The sequence below is a fragment of the Myotis brandtii genome, unplaced genomic scaffold (assembly GCF_000412655.1).
Source record: "Myotis brandtii unplaced genomic scaffold, ASM41265v1 scaffold374, whole genome shotgun sequence".
Classification (NCBI taxonomy): Eukaryota; Metazoa; Chordata; class Mammalia; order Chiroptera; family Vespertilionidae; genus Myotis; species Myotis brandtii.
Genome location: NW_005364372.1, coordinates 6,965,111 through 6,988,609, shown reverse-complemented (window position 1 = coordinate 6,988,609; position 23,499 = coordinate 6,965,111). Strand labels below are relative to the sequence as shown.

At 35.4% G+C, this 23,499-nt stretch overlaps 1 protein-coding gene across 4 annotated transcripts in view; it reads right to left on the bottom strand.

The window, feature by feature from the left end:
• The window catches only part of DGKB (diacylglycerol kinase, beta 90kDa), a 543,595-nt gene that overhangs the window by 281,546 nt on the left and 238,550 nt on the right, over window positions 1-23,499 (bottom strand). The gene's annotated exons all lie outside the window — the stretch shown is intronic.

Sequence of the window (23,499 nt, the reverse complement as noted above, 5' to 3'; positions counted from 1 at the left end):
AATTCAAGAACCAGGGTAGATACAAATAAGAAATGACATGTAGTCAAAAGAAAATTCCTTTGGTACAAGATTCAGAATTTAAAAGACTATATCACTTCGGCAATGAATACATGAAAAGAGATGGGGTTTTCATTCAAGGTAGAAAATGACATCTATTATAAAAGTGCTATTATTAATAATAGCCCTTTAATATTTAATAGAGCAAAGTGATTAAGACAGAATCCATACTTTATTATTCTATCTTCTACATGTATTAAGTAGGTTTGACCACATTTGGGGGTATTACATATAATTAAAAATAAAACTAAAAAGTTTTGTTTTAAAAAAGTCCATATGGAACATAATATATGGTTGTGTCTATTTAAAGCAATTATATTTATGTCAACAGCTTGTTCTGCTTTTATCAAATGCAAACTTGTTGTGTAATTACCACTTTCTTACCAAAAATTTTTTAAATGAATTAGATATGTTAACACAATGAGGGGAGGATATTTGAGAGTTTATTCACTTGACTTAAAGACAGTCGAACTTGGTCCAGTTCTGGAAGCTATCAAGACTCAGCAAATTACTACTTATATTCATAGTATGCAAATAATTTTATTAAAAATAATATTTTTCATTGCATATACTGAAGTTTAAGCACTATGATTGAGAGCCAATATTATATTTTTAGTGTTTTCAAAATTTTATATTGAAATATAATTTAAATAATAGTGACCCTTGAATAACATGGGTTTGAATTGTGTAGGTCCACTTATACACAGATTTTTTTCCATAAGCAATGTAAATTTATTTTCTCTTGCTAATGATTTTCTTAATAACATTTTGTTTTCTCCAGCTTACTTTATTGTAAGAACACAGTGTCTAATACATATAACATACAAAAGTTGTTACACAACTGTCTAAGTTATCAGTAAGGCTTCTAGTCAACAGTAGGCTATTAGTAGTTACATTTTTCAGGAGTCAAAAGTTACACATGGATTTTTGACTGCACAGGAGGGTTTGCCTCCCCTAACCTTCAGATTGTTCAAGAGTAAACTGTATATTTTACTAGACTGTACATGATTTATAGGTAGAACTATTTGTTACTCATCTTTATATACTCCAAGGATCTAGCATAATGTTTTATTAAGTTAAAGGGTAATAGAATGCAATTAAAATGATGAGCATTTGGATGGTTTTCAAAATATAAAAATGTTCTATGTAGATAATATGTTATCCTGGTTGTTAGTGGTTAAAATGTTCTACCTGCTATTTTGTACCTAAATTTACTAGTGTTGCTTTTGGTCTTCAGATATTTCTAGGCAGTTAATTACCAGAAAAGTAATCTGAATCTCTTTTTAAAGATCTTTCTTTTCAATGCAAATTAAAAATTTTAAATCCATGAGACATATGATAAATGTTAAACATGCATAAAATGCCAATGAAATTTCTACTAATTAACTTGAGAACTAATTATATTTGCAGTACTGTTTAAAATACAAGGCTCTCATAGTTCTGGCCAATGAAATTCTTTCTAGATCTTTCTAAATTATAATGTAAATAATAAATCAAACTTCAATTTTTTTGATTCCAGAGAGGAAGGTAGAGGGAGAGAGAGATACAAACATCAATAATGAGAAAGAATCATAGATTGGCTGCCTTCTGCATGCCCCTTACTGGGGATTGAGCCCAAAACCCGGGCATGTGTCCTTGACCAGAATCAAACCTGGGACTCTTCAGTCTGCAGGTCGACTCTCTATCCACTGAGCCAAACTGGCTAGAGCAAATTTCAATTTTCTTATGAATAATGCAGGTAATTCCCCTTCATATACAAAGAAATGAATAAGAGTTGTATTCCAAAATTTTAAAATTTTAGTTCACAACCAACAAATGAAAACATATATATGAGGGCCATACTCCCACCTAGAGTAAATTTTAAGAAGCAGAATATTAATTTTCTTAAAAGCTACATACAAGTAGAACACTGCACTTATTTTAAAAAAATATGTGGGTACTTCCAACTATTATTTGCACTCCATAACATTTGATCATAACTTAAAAAATATTGTATTTAATTATGTGAATATAAAATATATTATGGATTGGTAATCTAATAATAAAACATTGATTAAATATTTCTGTTATTAGTCAAGAAGATGCTCATCAGAATCACAGATATAATCTAACATGTATTTTTAATCTTACCCTCTATCAAATATAGAAAAGAAATGAATGTTCTCAATTTTTACCAAACTTTACAAGAAAGGTACTATTAATTTCCCATTTTAAAGATAAATAACCTGTGGTTAGTGATTTCACGATTCCCCAGTCAGCACTGGGACATTCCCTCGACAATGAATATTTACTATCTAACAATTCGCATGTTTGGAGCACTAGAAAAGTCAGTTAACAAATATTAAAATGAAATAAAAATAAAATTGGAAACACTTATCGTGACATAAATGTATGGTTTTATTTTTTCTATTCCCTTAGCAATTGCAGAAACATTACTCAAGATCTTTGAGTAAACTGATGAGAGCAGATTCTGTGATTATTTGCCAGAAAAAGAGTGTAATCAGTGATGGCAATGTCCAGGGTCCCATAGTAAGCAAAGAAGCTGTTTGTTGTGAGATGGATTGTTTCTTGGGTGTTCCTGACAAGCAGTCTAAACACTTTCCCCCCTATAATTATGAACAAATCAAAAACTGATTCAAATAATCTAACATGTTTAATAATTAAAATTTAGTAAACGATCTTTTCATTAACTATTAACTTGCACAGCAACTGGTTTCAAAAAGAATTTAAACTTTTCATCCAAAACGGAATGAATCAAAAAGAGGAAAGTAAATCAATAAATTTCCCATTTCAAGTGTCTAATATCAAAGAATCCACACAGCATTGCTACAATATGGTCAATATATTCAACCCTATGCCTTTTATTCTAGAAATAAAAACATTATCATTAAATTACTTGAATCCCCTTGGCTATTTTTCCTAAAGCTACTTGGATTTTAAATAAATGACACTTTTACTACAGAGATGTAAGACTACTCATTCCAAATTGCTAGCTGAGAAGTTAAGATTTTTTATAAAAAGAAAACAATTGTTTCACAACACAAGTAAGCACGATGATCTATCACTCCAGGAATGACTAAACTATTGTTGGAATTCCAAGCACATGAAAAAGAAAAGTAAATTAAAAATAAATTCATAATTTGAACAAGACTAAACTATTGTTGGAATTCCAAGCACATGAAAAAGTAAATTAAAATAAATACATAATTTGAACAGTCATTGAACTAATTAAAATATGGCTATAAAATCAAACTGTGCACACTCTTTCACAGAACTATTATATAATACGATTTTAAACATACTTTCTTAGATATTTGAAGAATTCAAGGTACTTTCCAAAACCTGCAATTTACATTCAAATAGTTTGGGGTTACATTGAAGATCAAGAATAAGCAAATCACTAGATTCCACATATGAGTGAGATCATGGGTTACTTGTCTTTCTCTGACTGGCTTATTTTGCTTAGCATAAACTGATGTGTAAAATAGATCCAGAGACATATAAGCAAGGAAAAGACTGATGAATCTCAGAGGGAAGGCAGGGGTGAGTGGGTAGGTGGGTGGGGAGAGATAAAACAAAGAACTTATATGCATGTATGCATAACCCATGGACAGACAATATTGTGGTGAAGACATGGGGGTGGGGTGGCAAGGTTAATGAGGGAAAAAGAGGGGCATCTGTAATACTTTTAACAATAAAGATAAAATTTTTAAAAAACAGTAAGCAAATCAGATCCAGAGGACCATATAAGGCAGTGAGATGAATGAAGAAATCTATGTGGGACAGAGGCACACTGAAGAGCCCATGGTCTCTTCAGGGTCACCCTCAGGCTGCTCCAGCTCAGTACAGCCATGTAAAGAAGACAAGAAGAATATTATCTCATTTTGTGATTTTTCAAGACAAATGTGAACTTTAGAATTTTATATGTAATACTTCTATTTATATATTTGCCTATTTGCTATTTAAAATTATTTTTAAGTATTTGGCTTGTGGGAACTTAATAGAAACGAGCTTTTGCTCAAAATGAAAACCATGGTACTATAGACATTTGAAGGTGTTTGGCTCACAAATCTTAGCATGTACCAGAATCCACTAGAAGCCTCATTAAAATACAGATTGCTATTTTGAACTACTTTCCCAGCATTTCTTTCCTTTTTAAAAAAAAAAAATATTTTTTATTAGTTTCAGAGAGGTAGGGAGAGGGGGTGGGAGAGCAAGATAGAAACATCAATGATGAGAGAGAGTCTTCGATCAGTTGCCTTCTGCATGCCCCACATTGGGGATCAAGCCCACAACCCAGGCATGTGCCCTGACCAGGAATTGAACTGTGACCTCCTGGTTCATAGGTCGAAACTCAACCACTGAGTCATGCCATGCTGGCTGGGCCCAGTATTTCTGATATAGTAGATCTGGGGTGAGGTCTTAGAATTTGCATTTCCAACAAATTCCCAGGTAATGCTGCTGCTTATGCTCCAATGACCTATATATGGGGTCTTGTTTTAATGAAAAGGAACAAATCATGAGCCTCTATTAGCTTCTTAAACATTACTAACGTATAATATACGTACAAATATTTGCATGCACATAAATTTTTTATTTCCCTTGAGTCTATTTCCAGGTGTGGAATTAGCTTTTTAAGAAACTACCAAACTGTTATTTACAGTGACTGTTTCACTTTACCTCCCAGAAATTAACAAGGTTTCTAGGTTTTTCACATCCTCTCCATCACTTAGTGTTATCTGGCTTGTGATTATAGCATTCTAGTAGGAACAGAGAGCTATCTCATAATTTTATTTACATTTCCCTAGTGATTAATAATGTTGTGTTCATGTTTTTATTAACATTTTACAAGTATTTTCTTTGGTGAACTTTGGTTCCAGTCATTTGCCCATTTTTAAAATTTAGCTGTTTTTTAGTATTCTTGATTAATAAGAATTCTTTATGTAATCTAAAAAGTCATTTACCAGATATATGATTTGCAAATATTTTCTCCACTCTAGCTTATTTTTTTCATTTCCTAATGACATCTTCTAAATGATAGACATTTTAAATGTTATTGGATTCCAATTTATCAATTTTTAATTTATGGGTCATGCATTCATTATTATGTCTAACTAAGCACATTTTCATCTTATCAAAGAACAAATCCTTGATTGATTTTCTCTATTACTTTTCTATTTTATATCTCATTGATTTATGCTCTAATATTTAGGATTTGACTCCTTCTGTTTGCTTTGAATTTAGTTTGCTGGTCTCTTTCTGGTTAAAAGTTAAGCTGCCAGCCAATGTGGCTCAGTTGGTTAAGTGCCTTCCTGTGCACCGAAAGGTTGCTGGTTCGGTTGTTCGATTCCCCATCAGTGCACATGCCTGGGTTTGGGGGTCATTCCCCAGTGGGGTTGCATATGACAGGTAACCAATTGATGTTCACTCTTTCTCTCTTCCCATTCTTCTTTCTAAGCAAGTCCTCAGCTGAGGATTAAGGAAAAAACAACTTGTTATTTATTTCTTCTTCTTCTAATACTGGCATTCAGATACAAATGTTACATACAAAAATCTATGCAAATAATTACATCATAAGATAGCAAATTGCTGTTGAATTGTAGTAGGAAGAGCTTAAGTTTTGGAGTTAGACACTTCAGTGTTGCAATCCCAGTTCAACTACTTGTTAGCTGTGTGACTTAGCCTCTCTCTGTTTTAGATTCTTCATCTTATTAATGAGGACTCCAATACCTTCTATACTGCGTTGCTGTAATAAGTAAATGACATACTATTTTATTACAGTATGTGATATAGACTAGTATTATTAATAACTACTCATCTTTCTGCTTTCCCTAGTTCTGGATGGAGGCATGCAGGCATACAGACTGAAATGATTGTTCTGTACCTCCTCAAATGGCTACTCTAGACATGTTTGTTTAATATCAATTTAATGAGAGCTGATAAACTGATTATCAAATAAATTTCTGTATTTTATATTTATTGTGTTATATATCCAAAACATAAGTAATATTTCATATTCTAAAGGTTTCTCAGAAGTTACTATAACAGTTTAAATTTAAACTTCAAAAAATTCAATGTTCCTGGAAAATAGCATTTATTGCCAGTGAATTGGTTATAGTTCCTTTCTCTGAGTTTAAGTAGCTGCTCCCAGTCTTGATTGAATTCAGGAAGCGGGAGCAGCAAAAGAAACACTTTCCCCAGATCTGAGCCAGGCTACTGAACTATCTCCCCCTTGTTACTTATGGTATCCCCAAACCCTATCTACTTTTTCCAAAATAAAATTCATTTATTAAACTCTATTTTATTTATTATATTTTAATCCTCACCCGAGGATATTTTTCCATTGATTTTTTTAGAGAGAAAGAGCGAAAGAGAAAGGAAAGACTGAGAGAAATATACATGTGAGGGAAATACATTCATTGGTTGCCTCCCGCACACACCCCTACCAGTGCCAGGCTGGGGAGGAGCCTGCAACTGAGGCATGTGCCCTTGATCAGAATCAAACCCGGGACCCTCCATTCTACAGGCCGATGCTCTATCAACTGAACCAAACAATCTAGGACTGTTAAACTCTAAATGATCCCAATTTAAATGTGCTGTTTCTTATTGAAATTGTGAAAATATTAATGAATTGTTAATTTTGTTGATATGATCAAAGCATGGTAGCTATATCTATAAATAAAAACCTAAGCAACCAAATGACTGGTGGACCAGTTGCTATGACGCACACTGACCACTAGGGGCAGATGTTCAATGCAAGAGCTGCACCATGGTGGTCAGTGCGCTCCAATAGCCAACCTCCCGTGGCCAGCCAACCTCCTGTGATCCCTCCCCTTGGCTGGCCACCCTGATCGCCGGCAGGCTGAGGGACCCCAACCATGCACAAATTCATGCACAGGGCCTTTAGTAATAAATAAAAAGCATTTAGCAGTTAGAGATACATACTATAATAGTTATTGGTAAAATGAATATTGGCAAGATGTTGATAAGTATTCAAGCTGCTTGATAATTAAGTCACCTTCATTATACCCTTCTCTCCATTTCATGGTATGGTTGAAGGTTTCCATAGTAAAAAGTTTTTTTTTACTATTGCTATTTTGTATTACTAAGTTATTTTTAAGTATAATATCTGGCTTGGTGGCTCTGCCATGAATACAAATAGAACAACCATTTCTAAGACAAACAGGTAAGTATTTCCTCTGTTGTCCATTCTGTAGCCCTAATCTTAATAACATTCTCCCATTCCAGTTAAAAACTTATTTATGTATAATCCAATGTTCATCTTCATTTGCTCCAGGGTAGCTCTAAGGTGCCTATGTGACCATAGTCCCAGATGAAAAAGAAGGCATTCTGAATGGTATAAGTTAGACTCTTTTGGAAACAAGAAAGAGTGTTCTGGAAATTATACTCTTTTGCTACATTTATACCATGTCCTGAAAAGTGTTATCAAGTTGTCTCCATTAAGCAGCAGAGGAAAAATCATTCTGCCCAATAAGGAATCCTCTCTCATTCAGCTAATGATTGGGTACATGTCCTTGGTAGGTCACGAAGTGACTTGGTCTAGTGACCTTTAAATTAGAGTCATAACATTGCTGGTAGTAGGCAAGATGTAAAGATCCAATTGCTGTTAAGGATGTAGAGAAACTGACAATTCAAAAGAAATAATCAGTAGTCGGAGTAAAATTGTTATTATATGTACAACAGAAAAATATTTTATATTACTTAATAATCTAACTACTATCTCAACATATTTTCTAGGGCTCATTAACCTGTATTAATAGCATCACAACAATTAGGCCCACAGTTAAGTTTGAAATAAAAGAATGATATTTAAAGAAAAAATAGTATTAAAAAGGAAAAATTTTTAAAGTGTTAAGTCATTAAGAATAATGACCTAATGTGGATTTTTATTTATTCTGAAAATTATGTGTCCACTCCCAAAATGTTAGGCAGCCTAAATTTTATTTTATGTCTTATGTAATACTAGAGGCCTGGTGCACAAATTCATGCACGCGTGGGGTCCCTTGGCCTGGCTGGCAATCGGGGCCAATCAGGGCTTGGGGGGGGGGGGGGGGGGGGCTGCAGGGGCAGGAACCACAGGAGGTTGGCGGGCCATGGGAGGTTGGCTGTGGGAGGGAACAGACCACCAGGGGGCAGCTCCTGTGTTGAGCGTATGCCCCCCAGTGGTCAGTGCACATCACAGCAACTGGTCAACCAGTTGTTCAGTCGTTCGGTCGCTTACTTTGATATATATAGATAGATTATTTTCAAACACAATTACTTGTAAATGTTTTTGCTTCATTTGTGTATGTTTTAAATAAATTTGAGGCAAAACAAACATTCTGTTAAAATTCCACATGATTTTCTTATAAACTATTAAAGTCAATGTATGCTTATTTCTTTAAAGCAGGGTTTTCCAACCTCATTACTATGGAATTTGGGATGGGCAATTTGGTGGAGGGCTGTACTGTGTATTATAGGATATTTACCATATCTCTGGTCTCTACTTAGTAGAAGTCAGTAATACCATCCCTACCATGTTGTGACAATCAAACCTATCCCCAAACATTGCCAGATGTCACTCACTGGAGAGGCAAACTTACCCCTTTTGTGAACCAGAGCTGTAAAGTAAGTTTTTCTTTTGACTCCCAAATCACTCCCAAAGGATTATAACTTAAACAATGGGAAGAGTCAAACAAAAAGAAATTAGGAACTTGAGGGAAGCATTGTTATAAGAAATAGCTTTTAAATTAAAAACATTTCTAAACTGAATAACTTCAAGTCATGTGTGATGAATGTGAGGATTTTCAAGAGTACCACAATGAGCTGCTGTTTAAAGACTCAAGTTGCAAATAAAGGTCAGGCAAATGGTAGGATGGTAAGCAATGTATTTTTCATCAAAGTGCTTTGAACTTTTTTCATGTGGACTAATTCATCATAAAAAAGAACAAATTTTAAACCTTCATACATATGAACCAAAATTGGGCAGATGTAAATGCACACAAACACGCACTTTGAGTAAATACTATTTTTACTTAATTAACAGGTTACCTATTTTTCCCAAACTCCTTTTATTTTTAGATCATAGGGTAAAGTTAAGTATGGTTGCTTAAAGAGCTATAGACCTTACTCTTATGTACTTACAAAGCCTATCTAATAATACACAGAGTGGGGCAAAAGTAGGTTTATGGTTGTTCAATAAACAGATTCGCATACTCACAACTGTAAACCTACTTTTGCTATGCCCTGTATTTAATTCATTTATTTAGTTTTCAAGGACCGTTATCTTGTTCCAAATGTTGTCAGCTTTTATGTGGCAAGATGGTCTTGAACTACCTTGAACTTGCTAGCATATCTTAGCATTGATGGCTGGGTGGATTTATTTCATCTCTACAACTGCATAGGAAGCTCATTTGCTTCGCATCGTCCACTGTATACAGAAAAGCATTGGGGATAGAATAAAACCTGAATAAATATTTGAAGGCTTAAATGGAGGGAATTTTTTCTGCTGTTTTGTGGTTATCTTATCTTTTAGCATCTCCATCACAGATAAGCCGAAATTAAAAATTAGAAAAGTAAACAGGTAAATTGCTAGTAGACTAGTGACTATGCAAATTTTGGCACTAAAGAAGGTACTAAGAGAATTAAAGTTAAAATCAATTTCAACTCAAAATTTTTCCAAATATTCTTTTATATGTTTAACTATATCTAAATCATTTTTAAGTGTCAAAGAAAGTGTAGGACAATATTACCACATAAGGTGTTATATAGTTCATTGTTAAGATATGTATTTTCCCTGTTAACACAGATAATGCTAGCTTCTTTTAATAAAATTTGATTGTAGTAGAAAATAAGACATTATAGAATTAAATGAATTACATACTTTGGTAGGAAAATACAACCATGTACTAGTAAAACTATTTTAAAAGAAACATTTCTTTAAACTCTCAGCAGAAAATTATCAATTCCTGCCATGCAGCAACTCAATAAAAAGAAAATGTGCTAAGTATGATCTTTTGCTGAGATGCCAGGTGCTGGCACTTAAAACTTCTTGCTATATGGAAGTGAGATGGAAATTTTTAGTTTGTGAACCTTGCACTATGTAATTTAAAATGGTTTCTTATTCGCCAAAGAGAGAGAGAGAGAGATAGAGAGAGAGAGAGAAGCATCTTTGGATAAAGTGAAAAGAAATATATTGGTGAAAATGACTTGCCTTGACGAACTTCAAAAAACTTCAAAAATCAGCTTTCTGTACATATTTTGTATTAGTCATGCCAAAAAATCGTCCAAAGCAGTCACCACCACTTTCCCGTGCCAGGCCTCTGCACTGCATTGCTCTCACCTTTACAAAATGCTCTCCTCTCAGGCAGATTTTCCCCAATCCAGCCTGTGGTGACCTTTCTGTGCCTGAGTCATAAATCCCTAAACATAGGGGATGAAATCACTGACAGGGTCTTACATACGGTGGTGTGAATGCACCATGATAATTGCTCTGTAATTACATGGTAATCACTGGCCATTTGAGTACATTTAAGAACAGGGTGAGCACTATGCAATCAAAGACTAATTATCTGATTATTTCTGTCTTTTAAACGGCAGGCTTACAAGATACATGGTGATTAGTCACTGAACTGCATGGTAACTTGGAGGATAATTATGAAGTATAAGGTAGAAATTGTATTTGTATTGTGATTCTCCTGAACAGTAATTGCAGAGTAGTATGTTGTAATACACATTTTATAAAGGGATAACAGAAAAAAAAATCACCAATATATTATATTAATAGAGCCTAAATACATTAACCAAAATATTAGACAACTCAAAATAATTAATGGGGATATATATTTTGCAAGACATGTAATCAGCATTTGCTATGGTTCACCTAGAAAACACATAAGTGCTACTATATCTCTTCATAGTCTTGTGTAATTTTCCCTGAATACTTCTTCAAAAAATGTGATAGGGTGAGTAATCGAGGCAGAGTAACTGAGAAATAGAATTAATACTCAAAGATCAAAAGATGTGGAGTTCAGAAATTGATCAACTGCACTGGAATTTAGTGGCTGAATCCAGACCAAGAGTATAGCTTACCTCCATTGCTAACTAGTGCATACCAAGTTGGAGCCACTCACACAACTTCACTATCTTTCTCCTGAAATTACTAAGTGACGTGAGAACTGCCCAAGTAACTATTTACAATGATACTGAAACACACTAATGACATTTACTTAAATTATTTTCAAAGCTTCTACTACTTTAAGTTTGAAAAGGGAACAATTAAATATCCTCCCCTAAAAATTTATCTGATATAGTGTGAGTGTAGAAACAAATACAGAAATTGTAGATTGGTGAGGATGGGAACCAGGAGGAAATGGAGGAAATATGGTTTATACATGTTTGTTATAAAAGGTGAAGATCAAATATTTTGTTGATCAGTGGTGCTGAAAATTAATAATCTGTGAAGTCTACTTAGGTAACTATTTTTCCTTTGGTAACATGAGTGAAAACACCAATAACATGAGCACTGAAATAAAGATAATATTGATCCCATCACAAAATAATTATAGTAAGAGTTTATATGTAATGTTGGCATGGAGCTCTGAAGTGTTAATATTATGACTTTCCCTGAAAGATAACCTTGAGCAAAAACATTCCTTACCTATGAGAAAAGGGTGATTTGATAGCACTTAAAGAAATTATAAAACTATCATAGTTGAATTTGGTTACTTTCAAAATCTTTGTTATATTTTTCAACATAACCTTAATGTAGGCGTTTTTAGTGTTTGTCTACTTTCTCCCACAGTTCCATGAAACACAGTATACCTTTAAGTATTTTTGCCTGGTTTATTTTGATTAAGCATTGATTTATATGGTCTTGCCTTCTATGTTCCTTCTCCAAGGAATTCTACACAACAATAAATTGCAATCTGAAGTACTTTCAAATATTGTCTTGTACAATTAGCTAGATACAAAAGCATACTCAAGTGAAATGCTATTAGTAGTCACTTACGAACTTGTTAATCTTTTGACCTGAGCCGCTACTCATAAAGTAAAATCCAAAATGCACTGGAGTAGATTTATTTGATCAGCATTGATTAATTCATGTATCATTACTGAACTATTTCCTTTGATTGAGATCTCATTAAAGGTTTCTACCTTACATAAAAATGTCAATATTCCTTCTAAGACAGGAATGCCATTGTATTAAGGCTTTATTTTCTATCATAGTAACTAAAAATTATTTACAGTTGCTTTTCCAAAAGTGAACCTTTACATTTTTATTTTTTAAGATAAATGACTATACACTGTTTATATGAAGCATTAAAAATTGGAGGTAATAAGCAAAGATCATGTGTTGAATAATGCCTTTGGTCAACCCAAGGAAACGAGTTAGCAAGTAATTAACATTGCTTGCCATTTGGTATATACAATAACTCATCTCAAGTTGCTTCCTCCATTGATCACTTCTCAGCTGATATAGCCTACAGTTTGAATTCCTTTATAGAGTGGGTGAAAGTTGAAAAGTAGATGGCATATATAAAACATGAAAAGATGCTTTAACTGAGTTTAGCATACAATATTGGGTGCTCCAAGGAAACATAGATGAGATCAAGCTATCCATTACATTAAGTTCTTAAGGATAAATACGCCTTCATACAAGATATAGCAAAATGACTTCTTAACAATCTCACCATGAATCATTTATGTAATTTACCATTAGACTAAATCTCGCCTTTGTCTTCCTTTGCCCATACTAATTCATTGTTCTTGCATAGCATGACATTTCTCATAAAGAAGTGAGCAGAACATTTCACAAGTGGGTACAAACCAAGTGTCTTAGTTCATTTTATCTGGGTTGTTTTCTCTATAAAGTAACTTAAGAAAATATATAGTATAGTTAAATTATCTAAATCCAAAGCAAAATATATAAAAAGCTGTTGTACAATATGGAATAAAAAAGAAAGTGATTTTAGTCTGTTTAATCACATTACTAAATATTGTCACAAATATTTTACAATTATCTCTACATGTCTATATAGGCAAATGCATAGGAAGGCTTGTCCCTGAAAGACTAAATGCTTTTTCCCTAAGACTGTGAACAAGGAAGGTACACCTGCTCCCTGGTAACTAACCAGGGCCATCAGGCAAGGACATGAAAATGATGGGAAAGAGATTTGGTGGCTGCCTGATGTTGGAAGCAGGAGCAGGGACTGACGGTAAAGAGCGTGAGGGAACTTTTGAGATGACAGAAATGGTTTAAAACTGTTCTAGTGCAATGGTGCCGGGGCTGACCGGCAGACCCTGAGCGGCGGATGGGTGCCGGGGCTGACCAGCAGACCCTGAGCGACGGATGGATGATTACTCTAATACACGTTTCTGTGAAAGAGAGGGCTAAGGCACCACTTGGCTATCGCCACCAAGTAGCCCTGTTCACCTGCCTCCTTTGGATTTTATTGTCATAACAGCTTGAACTAAAATTAACCTCTAGATACAATCAGCAAGGTAAGCATCCTTGAGAAAGTATATGCTTCTACAAGGTCGGGTCTTTAAACACTAAACACAGGGATTCTAGCAAAACCCCCGGGGGATCAGACTTGTTTGGAAAAGTCAAGGCAGGGGCTGCCACCTTCGGCAAGGCCCTCTGAGAGGCGCCCTGACCTTTCAGAGAATCCTCGTTACAGACATTCCAACCAAGTCCCGTGCTTCCCCACACAATGGTTGCATAATTTACAAATTTACTAAATAGTGAACGGTATCCTTATGATGGAAAAATTCTCTGGTATGTAAATTCTGTATCCTAAAACAGGTTTAAAAAGATTGCTAAGATATGAACCTCCAGCAAGTTACTTACAACTTTTCTCTGCAAGAATTTTTAAATGTTTCATTTCAAATACTCATGCAATGTATATTTTTCTTGACAGCCATGGTAATTCAGTAATGAAAAACATAATCCTAGAGTTACTAACCAGCTCCTCAAGCAGCACATGAAGAAGGGTTATATTTAGTACATGTCCTTTGCTCACCTTCATATTATTGATTTGTTTCTTTACTTAATTTAGTTAGATGCAGAGGTGTATATTTGACCACTAACCAAATAGTCATAGTGTGTGGATTGTCTTTCAGGGGTAACCACTTCCGGGTGCAATACTCGGGCTTTTTCTTTACTGATTTCAACATACCTTTCTAATTCTCCATAATAAATTGCAAAATAATTTTGACAATCTCCTATAGCAGGAATTTTTATGTGATAAACAGAGCAATAGCATTAAGCCTGTTTTCCTCATTTATGGACCACCCATTTGTGGACTTATATCACATCAGTGATTTTACTTAAACAAAATGTTTGTTAGCATGCACAGACCTTGTATTTGCTTCCCCAAGGTATAAGCTAATGATATTATGCCAGAATCAACAGTATCCTATATAATAAAAGTGTAATATGCAATCAATTGAATGGTAGAACTCCTGGTCAGTGGAGGGTGGGGCTGGCGAGCAGGAGGCACCAGCAGAGCCAAGGCACGTGCCAGCAGGCAGAGGGACGGGATGGTGATCAGGGGGTGGTGGCGACCAGTGGTGGCGGAGGGGCAATGGGGGGCAGGGCCAGCCGCTTGCCGGCCAGCGCTGTCCCCTGATCGGCCCACCCGGTCACCTCCTGCCCTGTCCCAGAGGTAGGCCACCAGCAGCAGCAGCAGTGGTAGCAGCCAGCGAGAGGAGGCAGGGCTGGCTGCTCACCAGCGGGCGCCATCCCCTGATTGACCTGCCTGGTTGCCACTGGCAGAGGGAGGCCAGACTGCAGCTTAGGCCCGTCAGTCCAACATCCCATGAAGGCTCCTGGGCTGTGAGAGAGCAAAGGCTGGGCTGAGCCCCCCCGCCCCCCCCCCCCCGGCACCGCCCCAAGTGCACGAATTTTCGTGCACTGGGCCTCTAGTCATTTGATAAAGGAATATTTTCATAGGTCATTTGGGGGGTTTAATATTTATTATAACTTTGCAGTTGTTATAACACTCTCAGAGACCATGTGACATATTTACTATGAAAATGTAACTTTAATGTTGCCTTTGAAGTGCTGGCCTCTTCCTTGCCCTTGGCAAAAATAATAGTAATCAATTTTATTAGCAGCACAGTTCTAAAATAACTCAATTGGCTTACCAGAGAAGTTATTGTACTTTGTTTGAAAATTAAGTGAAAGTTCATGCCCCAAATTAGCAGAGATATCTAACCTAAAAAGCTCTAGGGTAAAGTAAAAAAAAATCATCAATCCAATAAAACCTAATTTTAAAAGATTGTTATCTTCATAATTCCTTTCATATCATTTTGTTTTTCCTGCTTGAACAGTCATCATACTTATTTATCCACTACTCTGAGAATATAAAGTTTAACCTTCTGCACTTATAGCATGATTCACAAATTGGGTTACAAGTTCATGATTTTATCATTCTATTCACATTCTAATAGTTTATTTCAAGGCTTTGGTTCACTTCTAATAAATTTCGAATAAAATTCAACATAATATTAATAATAGCTAATGCATATTTAAAACACACAAGCAATAAATGGAAAAATATGAACATATTGAGAGGAAATTTAGCCTGTTTCTGTACATGTTTTGAGACAAATTATAAACATTGTCTTTTTAGCATGGATATAATCTTTAAAAGGCAAGGATTATTAATAATATAATAGAGTATCTATGAAAATAGTAATTAATCTTATTTTAAAATTTGTGCAATATATGGGAACAAAACTACTTCACTGTAGTTTCATCTAAAGTCACCAGACAGTTTATTGACATTTGACAAACTATAAAGATCCACCTGTTTAAAATTTGTGCAATATATGGGAACAAAACTACTTCATTGTAGTTTCATCTAAAGTCACCAGTTTGTTGACATTTGACAAACTATAAAGATCCACCTGCGACCAATGGTTTACACCTTGAGAAATGCTGTATTGAAAGTGTTATTCCCTTTTTTACAAAGAAACTTTTCCCTGACGCCCTCATATGAAAAGTGATGTCCTGTTCAAAGACCTGTGGGATTCCTTCACTCCTGGGTGCTGTATTGAAAGTGTTATTCCCTTTTTTACAAAGAACATTTTCCGACGCCCTCATATGAAAAGTGATGTCCTATTCAAAGACCTGTGGGATTCCTTCACTCCTGGCAGCAGAGAACAACTCAATTAATGTCAGCTGTAATACTATGATGGTAACTATCAAAATGAAAATGAAAATCATTCACAAATGTGGGTGAGTTATGCTGCCACTTCACCTGTGAGGACACCAAAGTGCTACTAACCTGGATGAAAAGATCTGGCAATGCGTTAGATCTACTCTCAATTTTCGTCACCACACCCTCTCTTCCGAATTGCAGACCTCAATTTCCAACTTGACATCAGGAAGTCACAATTTTCAACTTGACATCAGGAGGCTGGAGAAATTTTTTGAAGTCGTAACCTTTTTAGTAGACATGTCAACCTCAATATCTTAATTGTTCTGTCCTTAGCAAAGTTCGATTTCTAATATTACCATCCTAACAATCCTGATTGCCCCATTTCATTACATCTACCTTATACCCTGGAACCATGCGACCTTTTGAGGCTGTTGTCACCCTTCCTGCCTCCATTTTTAAATACCTTTTCTTGGCGGCAGTCAGATTATTCTTACTAAAACACCATTCCTTTCAAAGGATCAACTGTTTCTCCAAAATCTTCCAATGGTTCTTTGGAGACTACATCTTAACCTCCAAACCTCTTAAACTTTTCAAGGTGCACCACACTGGTGTTCTCAAGCTCTCTCAGGGTCATCTGCTTCTCCCGGACAAGAACCTCTGTGGAGCCACAGTGCTCACTCTTCTCCAACATAGTTTGTCCTACCTGGATTCTCCATTTCATAACTTTGTTCACATCATTCTTCATCCTTTCTTATCCAGAAAACACTTGCATACGCTATTTTCCTTAGTTCCTTTGCTTCTTAAATGACGCTGGAGGAAAAGATTTTCCGTATAATTTTACCAGTCTTGCATTTCGCTTTCCACTATTTTGCCTGGTCATCTGAACCAACTTATAGCTGCCTCTCTCTTGAAGAAGCAAATGATCCAGACATTCAAATGTGGATATAACACGCCTGCCTGCCAGTGGTCCAAGTACACAATGTGAGGGTTCTCGGTTGGGAATATTCTGCACAGGAATATCTTCCAAAGACATTAACCACGCCTCCCTTCTCAGAGCCAAACACCAGCTCAATTATCGTTGTGGCAAGAGGACTTCCGGGTACTTTGGTGCACAAAGAAAATACCTTACTCTACTGCCATACTGCTCCCAAATCTATGTTTATGGAGACCCTAGAGAGTTGTGTTTATAGCTGAATTTGCTAAATGGCTGTTAAAAGAGTAAATAAATCCATTGGGACTATTTAAGAATTTTGAGATATAAAGTTATTGGTACAGTTTCACACTATGAGCTGAAACACATTACTAATCTATGTCATGTCTTATTGTCTTAAAAATGTGAGAAATTAAAATAATTTTCTATATACACAAAGCTGGACAAATTTCCATTTTATCAATGGCAAAGTGTGTAAAAATATATTTATAATGTTATAACTAATTATAATGCAGTTGGATGACCTGCTCAAAGTATGAAATAAAACCCTGCATTTTGATATCGCCCTTCCCCTCATCAGTTAAATGAACATGGGAAAATTAACCCCCATGAACCTGTTTCTCATCAGTGGAATGAGACAAGAATAGTAATGACCAGTTCACAATGTGAGATAATAAGATGAAATAATATTTTTAAAGCAGCGAGAACAAAGTAGCTCTCACACGTAGTAGAATCTCAATAAATAATAGCTCATTGCATGGCCATGAATTTAAATTCAAGACACTGCTAGCTCAGAAGGTTCTGATTGGTTATAAAAATTTGAGAAGAAGACCCACAAATCCTTTCTGGACCTCTGCATATTCCTCAGGGATTTCAAGGGAACAGAAAGGAAAATTTTAAATTATAGGATATCATGTACATTAAAAATAATTTTATTTTGACAAAGATAAATATATTAGCTAAAGCTTTTTTTGTGTATCATTAAAGATATTACACTGCTTTTGGGGTGTATTTTTATTTATCTATAATCCAGTGTTTAATAAAAACATTTCAAATTATCTCGAAATAATTAAACTATTCCTTTATTTACAGTTATAACACACCATCATGTATGTAAAAATCACACATGTTTAGGGAGTTTCAGCAGAACATCAGAAGAAAGCCTTGCGATAGTGCAGTTTATAATAATAAAAGAAAGATTTCTCACTAGTTAGTTCCTTAAAACTGAATTAGATGCAATCACTGAGAATACTAATTAACTAAAGTCATATAAAAATTACACAATATAATGATTTTGTCTTTGTAAATGTTTAGTTGGTGGGAATATAAATTACTATATTTATATTCCTGACACCGTGGAAAATAAAATGGAGTTTCCTAAAGAAATTAAAAATAGAACTACTATAGGATTAAGCAATCTCACTTTTGAGTATATATTCAAAATCTGGATCTTGAAGAGATATCTGCATTCCCACAATCATTGCAGCTTTAAAAGGCAAGATATGAAACAACCTAAATATTCATGTATGGATGAGTGGATAAAGAAGATACGGCATATATGTATACCATGGGATATTACTAAACCATGAGAAATAAGGACACCCTGCTGTTGCTAACAACATGGATGGACCTTGGTGGTATAATGCTAACTGAAACATGTAAAAGGAAGACAAAGTATTATATGATACTAGAGGCCCGGTGCACAAATTTATGCACCAGTGGGGTCCCTTGGCCTGGCCTGCGGATTGGGCTGAAATCGGCTCTCCAACATCCCTGAGGGGTCCCAGATTGTGAGAGGGTGCAGGCCAGGCTGAGGGTCCCCACTGTTGCACGATCAGGGCCTGGGAGGGACACAGGAGGTTGGCCAGCTGGGGAGGGACTGTGGGAGAGCTCCAGGGAGTGTCAGGCCCATCTCGCTGGGTCCGGATCAGTTGGACCCCAGCAGCAAGCTAACCTACTGGTCGGAGCGTCTGCCCCCTAGTGGTCCGGGCATGTCATAGTGACTGGTTGACTGCCCCCTGGTAATCAGTGCATGTCATAGCGAGCAGTTGAGCGGCCTTAGCATATCATTAACATATTATGCTTTGATTGGTTGAATAGATGACCAGACAATTGGACACTCAGCATAATAGGCTTTTATTATATAGGATCACTTATATGTAGAATCTAAAAGTGCTCAACTTATAGAAATAGAGACTAAACGGTCATTACCAGGGGCTGGTGTGAAAAATGGGGAGACATTTGTTAAAGAGAGCAAACTTCCAGTGATAAGATAAATAAATTGGCATCTAATATGGCACATAGTGTTTATAGTTAATGCTGCATTATATACTTGAAAGTTGCTTAAGGTGTAGATCTCAAATTATATCACCACAATAAAGAAATAGTAATTATATGACATGTGCAGGTATTAGCTAATGCTATGGTGATTGTTTTTTGCAATATATAAGAGTATCAAATCAAAGTGTATCCAAGTGTATCAAATTAAGGTGTACGCTGTACACCTTAAACTTATAAAGTGTTATATGTCAATTGTATCTTAATAAAGCTGGAAACCTTTCTGTGATTTTTTTATTTGTAAATGTTTTGTAGGATAGCAGTGGATTTCATCACGCTTGAAGGTATTTACCATATAGAACAAAGTGAATAATTCTAAAATACAGAATCATTAAAATAATGGAAAACCTGAATAACAGGAATTTTAAAATTGTTAACATATTTAGAGATTCACTCATTTTTGTATAGATAAATGTCAATAACATGTTTATTCTCATGGGTCTCTAACATTACTAACATGTTTTTCAAAATTTGGTGTCTAAAGGAAAAGAATTCAGGTTATTATATTTCAAAGAGTATATAAATTAAAAAGGGGACTTATTATATCGATTACATGGATAGTCAAAAATACTGGAGCCTGAATAGTAATGATTAAAACTTCACATTCTGATTTTTGACAGGAAAATGCTTCTAGTACAGGGTGTTAAATTCCTTAGTAGTGTTGTTTTCTTTTACAGAAATTCATTTTTGCTTTTCAGGCCCATCACACTGTTTTCCTCCTGTAAGTCAGTTCTTTCTCTTGCTCCATTTCTAGGCTTGCTACCAAATGTCAATTTTCCCCCTCATTCACTCCCACTTGTATTTCTACAGTCAGATGCTTCTTCATGTCAATGCCAAAATATATTTTTTTAACTCAGCTTTTGAAAATTCTCCCATTTCCTTTATACATGCTACTATTTCATCCTCTCTAAAACCATCATTTCCACCTGAAGCTACTGTTAAAAGTGTTATCTGTCAAATTTAAAAAAAAAATTTTTGTTGTTTACTTTACTTTTTTCTACTTCTCTCTATGCTCAAGACTAAGATAGTCATTAGGGCTGTTACACTATTTTTCAATTCTCCACTTTTGGGGACTGGCAGAAATTAGGACTGGCCATGTGATTTGCTTTATTAAGGAAAAAAAGTGAAACAAATTGATATATGTCACTATCTGTCCAATGCCTTAAAGAGTCAGTGGGTGAGTCACTCTATCTCTTTTCTGCTGCCAAAGCAGCCATCAACTTTCTAAGTTGAGATAACAACCTCCAGCTGGTTCTATGAATGAGGATGACATGGATCAGAGAATTCTGGCAACACATGCTGGACACAGAGCTTGAATGAAACATAAAACTGTTTCTAAAGAGACTTGTGGTGTTTTTATCACATTGTAACAGAAATTGCTACTTTCCAGAAAGTGTTGTTATTATTTAAAAAACAAGAAAATATAGGACATTGGCTTAGCAGTTAGGCACAAGATGGTGCACAGTGAAGAAACTCTTATCAGAAGTAATAGGAAAGCCCTAACTGGTTTGGCTCAGTGGATAGAACGTTGCTGCGAACTGAATGGTCCCAGGTTCAATTCTGGTCAAGGGCACATGCCTGGGTTGCGGGCTCAATCCCCAGTGTGGGGTGTGCAGGAGGCAGCCAATCAATGATTCTCTCTCATCATTGATATTTCTCTCTCTCTCTCCCTCTCCCTTCCTCTCTGAAATCAATAAAAAATATAACTTAAAAAAAAGAAGTAATAGGAAAGAAGGTAATGAGCCATGGCTTACCATGGCAAAACAAGGGGATCGATCATGTGCTTAAATATCTTAAGCTCCAGGAGAACATAGACTTTAAATGTAAGCAATGTGCACTGGCTGCCAACGGGGGTATTACAAGAAAGAGGTGAGCCCAGAAAAGAATTAGAGACTTTGCAATAAGGAATAAAAGAATAGAGAGAGAATTCATTAGGACCGGAAGAGGAAATGTCTCCTCATCCCATACGGTACAAGATAAAACCGAGACAGCTGAAGAGAACAAATGTAGATTAAAAACTCAACTTTTGTAAGGAACAAAAGTGAAGTCATACCTATTCGTGAAAACTTTGAAGTTATTAAACTGCCTCTGGGCAAGGATGTGATTCAAGTTATGGCCTTCAGTCTCATTGCTGGAACCTCTGAAAGATTAAGATGCGCTGAGAAAGAGTTAGGCTAATGTGTGCGGCACAGAGAAATTCTTTTCAATTGCAAAAGATGGCTCAGGGGGAAAAATTAAGGGTCTCCCAGTGAGTATATATAATTAAGCTATTCTAGAGTAAAAGGAATTACAGATGTAGGTATTGGACCATGTTGCTGACTGGAATACAATGTTGGGTTTTGGCCAGGTGAATTCCAGACAGTTCTAACCAAAGCACATTTTATTTCTGTGCTGAGTCTCATTTGATTTCCTACTTCCCTAGAATACTCTTGAATCTTATAGAAAAGCGACAGAGTTAGCATATAATAAGCTCTTTACTGGTTAACTAATATCTATATTGATCACTGAATGTCTGAACTTATTACAGATTCAGTGTTCAATATGGAATGATCTGGTTATGGGTTTGAAAGGTAAAAAAAATCCCTTACTCTATTTCCTTCAGTTTTTCTTACTAACAGACACTCAATGTAGGTTGAATGGTTTGCATTAATATTTATTATATACACCTCCGCAATCACAGCAATTGAAAATAAACCCGCTGCAACCAGTGCCAGCAAGAACTAATCTAATCACAATAAAATAAAACTTTATATTTGATTATTCCTTTCTGTACATTCAGTGGAAAGAATACACATAGATTTCTGCCTTTCAAACAGAAATGTTGAGTGTAATACAATAAAATGTATGACAATTATATTATGATAATATGACTAAAATATTAACATGAATTGTTAATCATTACTTAGCAAATTACAACTTTACTATGGAGAAAATAATACCTTACATATATAATGATCATATTACACTTGGACTAATACGGTGGTAAGTTAATTACACACTACACAGCTAATTCAGTTTCATTTACCTAAGGAGCTGTTCTGACCCCATTGCAGATTAATTACATCTTCAGGAATACACTCTCATTTATCACTGTCACTTGCAGTGTTAGAGCTCTTAGCAAAAGTATAGGGCTTTTTTTTAATGTTAAAAAAATTCCTTAGCTGTGATACATTTTACAAGTTTAGTCATTAAGAATGCATGACAGCTAAGCCCAGGTAAGATTAAATTAGCTATGGAACATTAGGAAAGTTCATGTCCCAAAAATTAAATGACTGTAAGGAAATCAAAATTCTGTTAAAATCATTCAAATCAGACAAAAGCCTCTCTCCTGTGTTATATAGCATTTTTAGAAGATCCCATGTTTTGAAATACATGTATAGAAAATGTGTTGCACGTTATGAATTCGGTGGAGCATTGGTCCCAGCAACAGAGAGAGCAATGGGGAGACAGTGTAACAGAGGTGGTGAGAGTCTAAACTAGTTATGGGCTAGAAAAATATTTAGAGAGATTAGAATCAACAGAATTCATTGGTTAGTTGTGTTAGTTTATGAAAATCCAGGAAGAAACCTGGATGTGTGAAATAGAAAATGCTGTCATCTGCATAGAAAATAATTGAAACCATGAGAAGAAATGAAACAACCCTGGTAGTTGTGCAGAGAAAAGAGCAAAACAGAAACACAATTCTGATGATCATCAGTGATCAAAGGGCAGAGGAACTTAGAGGCCATGAAAGCTGACACAGATCCCGCAACACAATCAGGGAAGTATCAGACTCGAGAGGGTATGGGGCTGAGGTGGCCCAAGAAAGTAAGAAAAGAATTTCAAGGAAAAAAGAAGTATGTGAAGGTTAAGTGCAGAAAATACTGAGAAAGATATTGCTACTGGACTTGTAAGTTTCGACATCAAAGGTGAAAATAACCAGAAAAGTTTTATAAAAGCTTCTGCACAGCAAAAGAAATCACCAACAAAACAACAAGAGAGCCCACTGCATGGGAGAACAGATTT